This window comes from Prionailurus viverrinus, chromosome B1, assembly GCF_022837055.1.
Source record: "Prionailurus viverrinus isolate Anna chromosome B1, UM_Priviv_1.0, whole genome shotgun sequence".
NCBI classification, from domain to species: domain Eukaryota; kingdom Metazoa; phylum Chordata; class Mammalia; order Carnivora; family Felidae; genus Prionailurus; species Prionailurus viverrinus.
The window spans coordinates 17,940,001-17,953,786 of NC_062564.1; the positions used below are offsets into that span (position 1 = coordinate 17,940,001).

The following is a 13,786-nucleotide window of genomic DNA, read 5'->3' on the forward strand; positions in this document are numbered from 1 at the left end:
TTGGCTTTACCTAGTAAAGGTAAACACACATATTACCTAAAAACACTGCAATTCCACTCCTGAGAATGTACTCTAAAGAATCTCTTGCCTATATGCAGCAAGAAAACGCACAATAAAATGTTCATAGCTATGTTTTCACAAGAGCAATGACCTGGAAGCAAATCAATGTCTTGTAACAACAAATGAGAGTCGGGGCGCCTGGGTGGCTCAGTCGGTTAAGTGCCAGACTCAATCTCGGCCCAGGCCCAGGTCATGATCTCAGTTTGTGAATTCGAGCCCCGTGTGGGGCTCTGCTCTGGGGGTGTGGAGCCTGCTTGGGTTTCTCTCTCTCCTTCTCTGTGCCCCGCCCCTGCTTGTGCTTTCTCTCAAGATAATTAAACATAAAAAAAAATTAAGAACAAAAGAGAGTCAAATATTTAAACATGCATTCAAGTCAAAAGGATAATATTGAGCAACAAAAGAATATCACATGCACACAAATCTACATACATATGTGGTATTATAAGAGGGAAATCAGGCCAAACTAAATAACATATCACTTAGGAATACTAATATGTTTACATTATTATCAATAAATTCAACATAATGGAAAAGCAAAGTTATTGATAATATACAACGATGGCTAAATGAGTATCTGTCTTATCATTCTTTAAATATTATATACTGTACACATGTTTGGCACGTATTTTGATAGTAATATAAAATAATGTGATGAAATAATTAAGTTACAACGTGAATTTATTTTTTAACAAGTTACAAAGGAAAAGTTTGAGAGACTTTCTCCTCCCTGCATCTGAAAGTACCCTCTCAGATGTTAAAATTAGACATGCAGTTTTGGTAAATTACTTGAACATCATTTTCAACAAGATTTCATACTTTCTTGTTAAAAAATAACTCACAAATATTTACTTTTGCTGTCATTTCAATTTCCATAAACGAGTTTATTTCAAAAAACAGTGAGTTACTGTTGGACTTATATTTGTTTTTTCTTTTTTAAGAAAAAAAATACATTCTTATAAGAAAAACACACAGTCTAGTGCAGCATCAAGTCACGAGAGACGGGTACGGGGAGGGTGGTAGGTGAAAGGTTGGAGTCCCTTGGGTGTGAAGAGATCTGGCGTATTCTAAATGTAGATATCATTTTTCATAGGCAAAGTAACACGAAGTGTGTTGCCTCCCGTTGGTCACTGACACAGTGAGGAAGACCAGCTGAGGGAGGCTCGGGTGGTGGGGAGCAGGACGGAAAACAGACTGCCAGCCAGATGGACACCGTTCATTACAAACTGAGCCACTGGCTCAGGGCATGACTCTGGATGAGCCGTTTGACTGCCTTGTGTTTCAATTAAGACAGCCCAAGGAGGGAGGAAAAAGCACAATCTAATTGAAAAATAGACATTGTATGTCAATGGAGATTTCTGATGATAAATCTTTGATAGCACTGAGAAGTAACTGTTGGGTGACGGTTAGACCCCAAAGCCTGGGTCACTGAACATCAGCAAGTTTATTTTTAAAGCCTTATTTTTCATTGTGACACCTTCAACTGGGGATCAGTGCCTTGGCAAAACATCAAGCCACACATTGCGCTACAAGTGAAATATGCTAATTATATCTTTACCGTTTTATAAAGAATTTCACAGCAGAAGCTAATAAGAATGTATGATAGATAAAACACTTATGTCGTGGATTTACTAATTTTTGACAGCTCTTTTAAAAGCAGGCAGAAGACATTATTGCCGAGACAGCTTCAAAGAGCTATTTATTATTTAAAGAAAGCATGTGAGTATCAAAAAGAGGTTGGGCTAAGACTTGGGAGAACCAAGGAATCAAGAGAATACAGAAGAAAAACAGGTAAAAATTGTCTCCTATTCTCTCCATTTCATTTGAGAAGCTCAGAATGAAATACCTTCTCTTACATAATGGAAGAGAGCAGTTTGATGCAGGCAGAAAACGATACTAAGTGCTCATTACTTTTAACTGTGCAATTTAAATACTCAAGTGCATCAATGGAAAGGAGATTTAAATAGCAAGCTTCATTGCTATTTGCTCCTAAAAGAAAACGATCCCTACAGATTACCACATTTCGTTAAAGTCAACTTGGGGATGAATAGTAATTCTGCAGTTTGAGAAGAAGAGGGGCATGTGGGAAAACTGAAGCGTGAACAAAACAACAGTTGGGCTGTCTTCCATTGTTTATCGGGGCTTTGGGAATTCTCTGCAGCTTTGTCTTTCATGGTTGCTTAATAAATAAAAATACAGTACACAGCCTACATGTTTGGGGCGTGATTCACAGAATGGTGCTAATTCACCTAAGGGACCCTGCCTGGCTTAGTCCAGGGAGCACATCTTCTAAGCATCTGGAACCACACTGGCAATTTTCCCAAAGGCCAAGGGCTTTAGCTATTTTGCCAGTCATTTACATAGACTGGCTTAAATTATGCAGCCATCTGTATTCTTATGCACCTAGATTGAGTAAAATGAATGTACAGTCTTGAAAGCATCCATCCCTGATGTCCCCTTCACGCTGACTTTTATTCGTTTCAAACAACGGTGGAATCCGGGACATACTGAACGGTGTTCATTTAGAAAGCTCATCCGTCCTCATTTGCTTCATAGCCCACCACTCTGCCTTCTCAGTATTGTCCACCCGAACTACCATGGGCAGTTTGTAGTACTGCCGGGAAAGCAGGCTCTGTAGTTGGGCTGCTGGGCGTAAAATCTCCCCTATGCTATGTGTTCATGTGCGATGTTGGGCAAATGACTGCGTTTCTCTGTGCTTTGGCTTCTTGCTTCTCAAAAATCTAAGGGCAATAATCTTACAGGGTTCCTGCGAGGAAGCAATGAATTTAGCATACTGTTTGACATGCAGTAAGTTCTCAATGAGTACTGCATATAATTATCAATATCACAGGTCATGATTGTTATTTTATCCCATCCTAGACAGAGTCACTTTCTCCAGGCAGCCCTGACTTCCTCCACTGCGATGAGGGTCACCTATTAGTGACACAGGGAACAGAGCCAGGTCGCCACGCTTCCCAGGGATGGGAGCTAATCCACAGGGGAGCTGCAAAATATGGAAACTCCTTAGATGGCATTCACAATATTGCAATCTTGGTAACGTCATACAAATGCCAGGTGATATTTAACTGCAACTACAGCAGGAGGAAAGCAGAGGGTGGGGGCGGGGAGGGGAGGGAAGATCAAAGACAGATGACTCAACAGTGTGTGCGCATTACCTCAAAGGGCAACTTCACGCCACTCCCCTGATGTTCTAGGAACCCCAGGAGTTTGGTTACAAGAGTTGGGTGGCAGCCTAACACAGAGTAAAAGGACTTTCTGATTTTGACAGGAGGGCAATCGGCACTATAGGCAGAAAGACAGCAAGTACTTAAGATTATTTTAGGTCTCGAGGAAAAATGACTCAAACATATATTGCAAATAAAGTTTATAAAAAATTCTAAAGATGTGAGTTTAGGGGCACCTGGGTGGCTCAGTCGGTTGAGCGTCCGACTTCGGCTCAGGTCATGATCTCGTGGTCTGTGAGTTCAAGCCCTGCATCAGGCTCTGTGCTGACAGCTCAGAGCCTGGAGCCTGTTTCGGATTCTGTGTCTCCCTCTCTCTCTGCCCCTCTCCTGTTCATGCTCTGTCTCTCTCTGTCTCAAAAATAAATAAAACATTAAAAAAATGTGAGTTTATTTGTGGATATCAGCTAATGAAGTGCCTAAGGCAAGACAACTAGATTTTTTTAATGATATTTTGGGGAAGATTGCTTATTTGATTGCTGGAAATTAAATTTGTTAATAGATGTTGCTGGTGCAGACATATATGTTATTCTCCATATAATTATCAAAGAGGGATTTGAGTTAGATCTGGCATACAAATAGGGAATTTAAATTAAAAAATAAATGTACATCAATTGTATACAAGAGCTTTCTATTCTGTCTTGTTACTTAGCATTGTCATTGCCATTTTCCCAGGGTATGTATTTGCGTGCACGTCACAGTTCCAAAGCAGGAAAGAAACTACAAGAGAAGCTGGTCTTTCTATTCACTTGGGTGTAGTTAAAAGTTGTTCACACTGTGTAACATGAGAGAAAATCTAGTCTTCAGTATTTCACCTGTCCAGCTGCCCCCAATGCAGCCAGATGGAAAGTTGAGGGAACGAGGGCTTGCCCTTCTAGATATTTGGGTAGATCTTTAAAAATGCTGTTCTGGTGTGCCTGGGAGGCTCAGTTGGTTAAGCGTCTGACTTTGGCTCAGGTGGTGATCTTGCAGTGGGTGAGTTCGACCCCACGTCGGGCTCAGTGCTGACAGCTCAAAGCCTGGAGCCTGCTTTGGATTCTGTCTCCCTCTCTCTCTCTCTCTCTGCCCCTTCCCCACTCATGCTCTGTCTTTCCCTCTCTCTCTCAAAAATAAACATTAAAAAAAATTTTTTTAAATGCCTTTCATTAGGTGGGCAATGAAAGTTGGCCAAATGATTCAGGAATAAATACTATAGTAAGTATTGATTTATGAGAGCACTTTAGGGAGCGCCTGGGTGGCTCAGTTGGTTAAGCATCCACTCTTGGTATCGGGCCAGGTCATGATCTCACTGGTTCCTGGGCTTGAGCCCTGCGTTGGGCTCTGTGCTGGCATCATGGAGCCTGCTTGGGATTCTCTGTCACTCTTTCTCTCTCTGCCCCTCCCCCACTTGTGCGGTCTTGTCTATCTCAGAATAAATAAACTAATAAGCTTTAAAAAAATGAGAGAACACTTCACTTTTGACAGGTAGGCTGGAGGAGCATTGCAAATGAAGGCCGCCCCTACAGGGGGAAAGGTAAAAAGCAGTGGTGTTTTGAGCCTGGGCTCTGATTAAGTAAGACCTATATTCAATTTCTGACTTTGACACTTTCTAGCTGGATAAACAATGGCCTTGGGCGAGTTAATGGAACATGCTAGGGCTCCTATTTTTCCCTATTAAAACATAAAGATTTTAGGTTGTGTTGTGAGCCTGATAAAATAATTAGCAATTATTAGATTAACTAATAATATCGTTGACTTTGCATGAGTATAGGCTGTTGTAAGCTGACAGTATAGATACTGTACGATACAGAGAAATAGGCATGGGTATAAAGAAATCGATGGTGTGAAGACAGAGGAGAGGACATATAAATTCAAATTTCACAGCAGTAATCAAATAATATCTACCATCAGATGGAGCATAAGTAGTTCCCATCCAGGCCTGCAGTCTTCTGGACCTGTGTCATGCTGCTTAATGGCCTTGATGGGCTACATCTTGTCCCTGGTTAACGAGGGTTCAGTGGCCTCGGCTGGTTGCAGCTTCACGAGACACAGAGGCCATGCATGCTCACGTTAGCGTCTAATTTTATTTTTCCCCTAGAAGTTGTTCTGAATTGACAATTTAGTGTTCAGCAATTTAAAATCAATTGGATTTGTTTTTAAGTATTTGTTTCTGGGAACACCATGGAAAAGCACAGTGTCAGGCTTTTGAATATTTATATTAAAAGCAAAGAAAAAATTATAGAAGGAGATTAAATGCTTTAGTTTTCTTGTAATCCTTTCACCTTTCCCGGTCTTCTTTCTACCTCCTTCCCTGCCCCCTACTTTGGTGGACAAATCACTTATCATCAATTTACTCCTGAATATCTTGAACAATTTTGATGAACAAACATATTCTCTGAGTCACAATGCTTGGGGAACCACATGTCCTTTTTACATTTCACATTCACCAGAGCTTTGGATTTAATTATACTAGAGAATTCTTTCCCACTGAATTAAGTATCACACTTCAATATCAAAACTGCACTGAAAGCTCTGATATTGAATTGGTGTAATTTTAACCTTCTAAGAGAATTGGTTGGTGTGGAGTTTCTATCCAGCTAGTACATGCTTTGACTTTATGAAACCTTCTTTGAAAAGTGTCTGATTACTTTCAGGGGTGAGGTCTGTCCTTTTGTCCTGACAAAGCTCACTTTTCCATTCTTGCTGCCAAAATGTTTTGCCATTGTGGGATTTTCCCAACTGTTGCTTGGAAGTCAAATTGAAGGTCTTAGGCAATTTCAGCTTTAAAATGCCATGTAACAGACAGAATGGAGGCGAGACTGAATTCTACCAGTAAGCAAGTTAGGTCAGTTCTACACAGCCATGGACGAATATGGATAGAACCAAAACATTTCGGCTTTTCACTTTGCTACTGCTTTATAACACAGACTTAAAAAGAAAAAAAAAAAAAGGTGGAAACTAACTTTCTACTGCTAGAGGAAAAATTATTCTAGAATTTTTTTTAATAGACTCGGATTCTCTGAGTCTTTAGGAAATACAATGGATGTTTAATTAATTCGTGCATCTAAAACTTAAACCACATTATTTCCTTTTCATAGGCTGAGTGGAAATAATAATTCTACAGGGACAATCTAACCTTCCTTTATGCTTCTTGCTTTCTCAATGTCTCATCTCAGCATGTGTTTTTACAGTCCCCTTCCTACCCAAAGCCTGAGTTGGCTGATAACAAGAACAAGATGGGAAAAAAGTGATTAGATTGTGTATGGTTTAATTACTTTCCTCCTGCTCTGTCCCCACTCCCCACAGCCCTATGGAGCTACTCATGGAGAGAATTGCTGGAGCTAGACCCCAAACTTCCAAAAAGCTACCAAAGAACTAAGTGGCCAGAATAAAGAACTGTAAGTCAGAGATCCTCACTGATACATGGAGGGAGAAAGAGAAAAAAAGCTGGGAGGGGCGCCTGGGTGGCTCAGTCGGTTAAGCGTCCGACTTCAGCTCAGGTCATGATCTCGCGGTCTGTGAGTTTGAGCCCCGCGTCAGGCTCTGTGCTGACAGCTCAGAGCCTGGAGCCTGTTTTGGATTCTGTGTCTCCCTCTCTCTGACCCTTCCCCGTTCATTCTCTGTCTCTCCCTGTCTCAAAAATAAATTAAATGTTAAAAAAAATTTTTTTAACTTAAAAAAAAAAAAGAAAAAAGCTGGGAGTCTTCAGATAACCTAGTAACATGCAAAGAGGAGAGAGACCTCTTCGAACAATTTCCAGACTCAGAGAATGAAACATATTTAGCACTGGACCTGTTCATTAAGGATTTTCCTGCTCCTTCTTCCTACCTTCAATCCCTGCTGCCCCACACCTGGAGGCATAGAAGCAGCAGCTATTAAGAAAGGAGGGAAGGGGCACCTGGGTGGCTCAGTCGGTTAAGCATCTGACTTTGAGTCCCACCTCGGGCTCTGTGCTCTCAGAGCGTGGAGCCTGTTTCAGATCCTGTGTCTTCCTCTCCCTCTGCCCCTCCCCCGCTCATTCTCTGTTTCTGTCTCTCAAAAATTAATAAGCGTTAAAAAAAAGTTTAAAAAAAAAAGGAAAGGAGGGGAGGGGCACATGGGTGGCTCAGTCAGTTAAGGTCTGACTCTTGATCTCAGCTAAGGTCATGATCTTGCGGTTTGTGAGTTCAAACCCCGCGTCGGGGCTCTGTGCTGACAGCTCAGAGCCCGGAGCCTGTTTCGGATTCTGTGTCTCCCCTTCTCTCTGCCCCTCCCCTGCTCATGCTTTCTCTCTCAAAATAAATAAATAAACTTAAAAATAAAAGGAGGGGAGAAGGGAAGAAACTGATCATTTCTTTTTCCTCAGCTGCATGACAGAGAAGAATTATCTTTGAATGAAGATCAAAGTGTTGATTACTTCATAGAACCAAACATTCTATTAAAAAAAGTTACTGTGTATTTTGTGTCTTAGGTCACCATTGGACTCTAAAAATTCTCAGAAAATAAAGGAACTGCTTTTTATTTTTATTTTTTGCTTAACCCAGGAGTAAGGTAAAATAGATTCCTGGAAAACTCAATGAACATAAGAATTCAAATAAGTTTGCTTGGTGATAAGCATCCCACACATCAGGTTTGTGCACTGTACTAGTTACAGATGACCTCATGAAATTTGGCCACAACCAGAATCCTAGAAATCTAGTTTCCCCATAAGATACTGGAGAAGGGTAGAAAATCCGAACTATTTGGAAGAGACTCCTTTTAGGGATAAATATTTATCACCTGTAACGCATTGGTCAAGAATCAACAGCTCATGAGTGAGGCTTGAAAAAAGCCGAGACGGCCGAGAAAAAAGTGTAACGTTATGGCTGACATTTTCACCAGTTTATGGTGTACCTCAAAGGGTATCAAGTTTCCTCTCTCGTCAGGAACATGTGTAAATCCTGGTGGAGATGCAAGAGGGCTTTGTGGCTTCCTGCTGCCGACTCTGGAGTATGATACCACTTCTCAATGCTGGATTTACCTGACCAGTGAAGTCACCTGATATACAACGTCACAGGTCATATCACAATTCCTGGGCTTTGCTTTTATTTACTTACTAAAAACTTTGTTTAATGTTTGTTTGCTTATTTATTTAGAGAGACACAGCGACAAAGCGCGAGCAGGGGAGGGTCTGAGAGAAGGAGACACAGAATCTGAAACAGGCTCCACGGTCTGAGCTGTCAGCACAGATCCTGAGGCTGGACCTGAACCCACGAACCGTGAGATCATGACCTGAGCCGAAGTCGAAGACTTACCTGGCTGAGCCACCCGGTGCGCCCCTCCAGGGCTTTGCTTTTAAATAGCATCGCTCCTTCTTGCCAAAAATCCATCTAACAATCTTAAAACCGGAAGCAATTCGTGACTATGTTCTTACCTTAAAGCATCACAAGACTCCCAGTGTGTGGTTCCCATTCTTTTCCAAGAAAAGTCTAACGCCACAAGAATTTAGAGAACAAGTTGGCTGTCACCGCTCAGAGGGATTAAGCAGGGTCAAGGATTATTTCAAGCATCTGTTATTAGGGGTATAGATGCCATAGACCCAAAGAGGAAGATGAGGGATAAATATACAGTAGACGCCCCCCCTTTCCATGGGGGACACCTTCATTCCAGGACGCCACAGGGATGCCTGAAACTGTGGACAGTACTAAACCCTAGGTATGCTGGTTTTTCCCATCCATATTTACCTATGATAAAGTTTAACTTATGAATGAGGCACAGTAAAAAAAAACAACAAAAACACAATGACTAACAATAAAATAGAATTATGAAAATATATCGTAATAAAAGTTATGTGAACACAGTCCCTCCCTCTCTCAAAATATTACACTGAATTGCATTGACTCACCCTCGTGAGGATGCGAACGACAAAACGCCCACGACTGAGGAGAGGAAGTGAGGCGAGTGACGTAGGCCTTTGCTGCGTAAAGTTAGGTTACTATTCACCTTCTGAGGATTCGTCAGAGGGAGGGTCTTCCGCTTTCAGACCGCGGTTGATCTCGGGTCATTGAAACTGCGTCAAAGGAATCAGCAGATAAAGGGGAACTAGTGTTGGGGAGTTTAAGTTAAGTTTTAGGTGAAATTAATGCTACTTTTGAATTGTAATGTTAATGAGACAGATGGAGACGTTTGAAGTGTGGAGGAGATGACAGTGTATTAAATAAGGTCAGCATAAGGTTAATTCAAGGTGAAGCTCCAAGGACATTGCTCACCTTGAGGCTAACCACAAGATACCATTTCCAAACTGGAGTTAAAGTAAAAGAGAAAGATGGAGAGCTTCGAAGTTAAGAGAAAGGAAGAACGTGTTCCTATTTTGATGACCTGAAATCTTAGGAGTCAAAAATAAAAAAATATCTTGTGAAAATCCATAATTACTAAAGACCTTGATCATATTAGTAAAAATACTGGTCTTTATATTACTTTTTAAAAGTCAAATCTGGGTAAAAGTATTTGAAAATGGTGTTAGAATGGTTTCATATTTGTGGAAAGTATGATTTAGTTATAGTGTTCATAAACCATAAACATATTTAAAGATAGTTATTTTACAGAAAATAAAATACCTTTGCAAAATATTAGAGTTAAAACCAGAAAATATTCTACTAATTTTATTCCCGACATTAAAGTACTAACCATCATAGTCTCAACTTCTTCTAAAAGTAAATTTTACCCAGAAGGGTCAAAATAATTTTTTTTTTTCAACGTTTATTTTTGGGACAGAGAGAGACAGAGCATGAACAGGGGAGGGGCAGAGAGAGAGGGAGACACAGAATCGGAAACAGGCTCCAGGCTCTGAGCCATCAGCCCAGAGCCGACGCGGGGCTCGAACTCACGGACCGCGAGATCGTGACCTGGCTGAAGTCGGACGCTTAACCGACTGCGCCACCCAGGCGCCCAAGAAGGGTCAAAATAATTTTAATGATCTCACTGCAAAAGTCAAAATGCTGTGTTCATTGGGATCTTTCATAATAGCCTCGCCCATTGTAATTATGCTTATATTTAACTTCTGAATATATATAAAATAATAAAAATCCAAAAGGCTGTCTTCCCTTCCCCCTTTCCACTCATTTTTTACCTTTTCATGCCCCCTTCCCATCCCTTTCTTCAGCAGCTATGTGTATATCCGTGTTCAATGTACTGTACTAGGTGCTTTGGCTGATGATGATAAGATAGAGTCCAGAGATAATATAAAGCAGGTACAAATATAATTATAACACAAGTTAGAATATTGTCTGGTTCATTAGTTATGAATTATTGAATGGTGGTTATAAATGTTGAATGAACAAATTCTCTGTTCATTTCCGATTGATTCTGTCTAGGTGTTAATGTAAGACAAATTAGGACGGAGTGATGGTTAATTTCAAAACTCACAATGCTATAATTTAAAAAAGTAAATAGATGCATTATGAAGCAAATAAGCCTGTTGTGCACTTTTGAATTTCATATTGATTTAGCTTTCTGCAGAATATATGCAGCAGTGTAATTAATTTTGAATGATCAGATAATGTTATTGTCAGGTTATACAGATTTAATTCATAGCAAGCTCTTAAAAGTGAGAAGTACATAAAACCCAAGCTGTTGACTATTAGTTTCAGTAAGTGCATTGAAGTAATTTTTAACAAGTTCCCTTTAGGTAATTCAGATTTTCAGACTTGATCATGAACCTTTCTGGTTCATTTCTATGCCACCTAAATTTTAAATATATACAGGAAAATTTGTAGGTCAACATGGTGATAAAGTCTAATTTGGCAGGTTAAGGAAAAAAATTTGTTGCGATTTTAAAAATTAAAGCAGTTCTTACTATGCACTAGTTATACGTGAAAAGAATTTCCTAAATCTTATGAATTCACTTAGCGGCGCACACACATCTTAATTACATAATTACTTGACGCAAGCACTCTAATCCATCTTGTTCATTTTATACTTTATAAAAGAAACAAGCTAATTATGGCTTTACACTGAAGAAAAATACAAACTTGTATCGTATTTACAGGCTTCATTGTACACTCTGCCGCTCAGACATGAAATAAGTAGAGAAAAAACACAAGTGGTCATTATGCTGCATGCTGTAACAGTGTTTTTAAAATGTTAAAGATACCACTGAACCAACCCTTACTAAAGGGTGGAGGGCATGCTGATCAGGGAGCCACGCTCCCAGAGGATAACTTGAAATGGACAGGGTGAAGATTTATGTGCAGTGATGGAAGAATGAAGGAAATGTTAGTACAAGGCACAGGCCAGCCTGATGACAAGTGAAACATTAATGCGTAACATTCAGGCATACCATGCAATATACAAGCAAGGAGAATGGCAGAGAGGAAATACTTAACATCTACTTATATAGGCTCACTCTCAAGGAAGGCAACTTTGCTACTGCAAAAGCCTTCAATTGAACTATAATAACCTGATGTACGGTCCTTCAAACTTATGTTTAGAAAATAATAGACAAATCAAGAGCACTGGAACCATAGGAAAATACTAGAGTGTGGTATATTTAGAGCCCTGGAACCATGGATACTGTCATAATCGCATGGAACTCAGGTGGTGCAAGAGGTTCGATCCAGTCTCAAGCCCATCAGGTGTGATCTCGGATCAAGTTCATGCTGGATCAGTGGTTGGCATACAACTCAAATGAGGTGTATTAATTCTGTGGCAACTCCTCAAAATGCCTCTCTTGTTTGGGGTCCCCTACATGAAGTGGCAACCTAGAAAGGATATAATCTTACAACCACCAGGGTAGGCAAGGCTCAATTTGTGCCCAGAGTAAGAGCTAAAGGTCCTTCATAAGCAGAAATTAGCTTGGAAATGGGATCACTGCTTGCGCCAGAACTGTGAGCAAAGCGTCTATGTGAGTCGCGTGTGTGGGTAGTGGCATTTTACAAATCTAGCAAATTTACAGTCAAAACATCGGAATTACTTCAATCACTTGATTAAATATTACAGGGGAGTGTGTGTCAAATCTTATTTCTAGTTAGCAATGCCATAGTTTTAAACTACTACTTGATTACAGATTTTGATTATAAAATCTGAAGTGAGATCATTTTTGGCATATAGATGATGCTTATTTTAGTCAATTTTATATTTTATCTAAAGCAAAAACTGATGTCCTGGGTCACACACAATTAATTTTCATATGTTTTACACATTTGTTACAAAGGCAAACCAATGTCCAATGTGAACTACACCATCTTCAAATGATTGATTTTAGATAGATGAAGCTGTTCTTCTAGACATAAAATTTTCCTGTTTTCAATGTGTGTACCACTTTTCAAATAAAATGAGGATAAAATGGCAACTATTTCCTTTTGAAATTTGATGTTTTCTGAATGTATATATTGACAGTATGTCTCCCAGTTATATGGCAGTTATTAATATTACACTCAAAAGAAATCTCAGTGAAAAGTTTTATCATGAAATCTATTCATCACTATTAGTTTAATTTCACTTATATTACTTTTAATAGGAACAAAACCTTGTTGACCAACAAATAATTTGTTGTACACATCTGCTGGGAGATCAGTTTCCATGTGTCTCTTGTTTTTACATGTCTTGTGATCAGAGGCAGTGACTGCTGTTTTTCTGTGCTATTTTTTTCAAGGAATTTTTTTTATAGCTAACAGCCTTGGGAGATACAGTGTCTCTCTCTAAAGCAGAGGCAGGATTTCCTAATATAATAATGATAGGACATGATATGTGATATAATATAATGTAATTCCTCTAGAACACATGAGCAGACAGGTTTACTATCCATTATATAAGATTTGAGTTCCCTAGGCTCAGGGATCTTCTTTAACACAACCCATTGCAGGTACAAATATCACCTGGCCCACTTAGAGTTGCCCTTTGGGAGTTTTGTTCATAGAACTGGAGGAAGGCAATGCTGATATTTTGGCTACTGATATTTCTTGAGTAATAAAGTCCTTTGCCTTTGTCTATGGGTCTCACGGCTTTTGACAGAATCTGTGAAACTGTGGTGTGCTTCTAGTTTGCTAGAAGCAAACTTCTAACTTCTAGTTCACTTCTAGTTTGGATTGAACCTCAGACCGCTCATTGTTCTGAACATCTTGAAAAGAAACAAAGAACAGTGGGACTACTTCAAGAGGGGAGGAAGGAGACAAGGTTTTCCCTGCATGCACGCTTTCTGAATTTCTACCCTTGGCATTACATGTGTAGGTGTATTATATTAGTACGGTTTCTTTAGTTTGTCATAATCTCCTTTGTTTGTGGATATGTGGGGAGGGGGGCTTATGCGTGCATACGTGTGTGTTGTGTGTTTGTTTTTACAAGGGAACAGCCCCCTAAACAGTTGTTGCAAGGATTCAGGAGCTTAGATTTTAGAAACAGCTGGCTGATTTTCCCCCACCACTACTTTGGCTAAGAGGAATGAGACAATATAGCAGATAGAAAACTATATACCACTGTTTAACTTTAGGTCTACAGAGTATTGAAATATATTCAAATAAGGCTTGACAGACTTCTGAACTGATCTATAAAAT

General features: G+C 39.8%; 1 long non-coding RNA gene across 2 annotated transcripts in view; it reads right to left on the reverse strand.

The window, feature by feature from the left end:
• The window catches only part of LOC125164461 (uncharacterized), a 348,065-nt gene extending 338,880 nt beyond the window's left edge, over nt 1-9,185 (reverse strand). For both annotated transcript variants that reach the window (XR_007151776.1, XR_007151777.1), the window contains exon 1: nt 9,142-9,185. This is a non-coding gene — a long non-coding RNA (uncharacterized LOC125164461). The remainder of the gene's footprint in view (nt 1-9,141) is intronic.
• Between the last annotated feature and the right edge of the window lie 4,601 nt (nt 9,186-13,786).